Below are 1,712 nucleotides of genomic sequence, written 5' to 3'. Positions count from 1 at the left end.
CTTTGTCCGAGTAAAATAGGAGTCGGATAAGCGCTACCCTCTTGTCGCACACTTGATGCCACGGAATAGATTCATGACAAGAACAGAAAGTTAACATTTTGCAGACCACGTGTCGATTCCAGAGGCTTCTCGAGATGCTGACAAACTGTTAAAACTTCTGCCTTGGTATGAGGGCTTGCAGGTAAACTTCAAGAAAGTTCCACAAAAGGAACAAAGTGCTGTGGGTCATATCGTGGTGCCCTTCAATGGTCGTTCCTCAGTGAAGCAATACAGGAGAGGCAAACCCCACTATTGGCTGTTTATCATTGAAGAGTCCTGGACCATCCATGCCCCGTACAATCAAAAGAAAAAACCCTGCTCCAGGTGTGGGCTTTGATGGAACTGACCACCTCCCAGAGTGGACAGTGCCCCAACGATGCAAAAATATCAACTGCACTGGAAAACCATCTGTCTACTGAAGGAAATGCGACGTGCATTTGTAACTCAACAGGGATAGAAACTGATTTTTAATGTTTAACAAAATGTGAACATGTTCTTTACGCGGGACTCATTGACTCATATATGGCACACATATTTTTAGACTCCTGTAAAACCCATTGACCCATATATGGCACACAGTATTACGCAATAGCTATTGTATATTTTCCCTTTTTTTTTGTTGCTGTAATCAACTTCTTAATACATAGCTTGATCACCATGTAAAGGAATACTTTTTTGGTCATGTATTTCTATGCTTGGGTTCTAGAGGGGGGTTATGGGTTAGGGCTTTTGTTCCTAGAAGCATGTTCTATTTTTCAATTAATCTAGCATCTGCGTTTGTCGCAGCCGCGACCAGCGAATCGCAGCCGCGACTTTTTTGGCATTTTTGGGTCCGGGAATCGTGGCCGCGATTTTTGCAGTTTTCAAAAAAAACAAAACAAAAACAAAACAAAAAACGACAAAGCCACTTCATAACATATTAGACATGTATTTTGATAATTTTTAAGATTCCATGCGTTTCTATTTTCATGCAGAGAGTATAAGTACATTACATTACATACAAAATATATTGCTGTCTGTCTTTTATTTTCCCCTCTGTGTTGTGTTTTAATTTGTTGGTGTGTTAGTTTTTCAAAAAAAATGTTCTAAATATTTGTTTTTCTTTTTTTTTGGTGGTTATACAGCGTAATGTCATTTAATTTGAAGCTGTTCTTACCTTTTTAAAAATATGAATGTGTTATGTTAGAGCGAGTCTCCACCAAAACCGAATACTGACACTGACACGCCCCAGTAGTGCGTGATTCCACAATTTACAAGTAGTATAATCCTGTAGACCTACTTTTTCTTGAATTACACAAGTTTAGGGTTAAAAAGGCCAATCTTCTGATAGGTAGACAAGCACCCTACTTTGTTAATTTCTGTGGTTAGGTATCCGTGCTGTTCTAAATTTGATTCCATTCTGTTGTGAAACCTTTATTTGTCACGTTTTTTACACTCTGGGTGACTACAAATGATATTCTGGATGCTTAAAACGCAGAGCACAAGAAAATCGGGTGCTCTAGATTGTACCTCTATCAACATATGGCTCTATACGTCGTCACCGAGAGTGGAAAGCTTGAAAATTAATGGCAACTTTTTTTGGCAACTTCTGCCACTTTTTGTGACAACTTTTGGCAACTTTTGGACCACAAAAAAAATGGCAGCAAACGCAGATGCTAGATTAATCCAAAGTA

The sequence above is a fragment of the Aplysia californica genome, unplaced genomic scaffold (assembly GCF_000002075.1).
Source record: "Aplysia californica isolate F4 #8 unplaced genomic scaffold, AplCal3.0 scaffold00048, whole genome shotgun sequence".
NCBI lineage: Eukaryota > Metazoa > Mollusca > Gastropoda > Aplysiida > Aplysiidae > Aplysia > Aplysia californica.
This window is presented reverse-complemented; position numbering follows the sequence as displayed.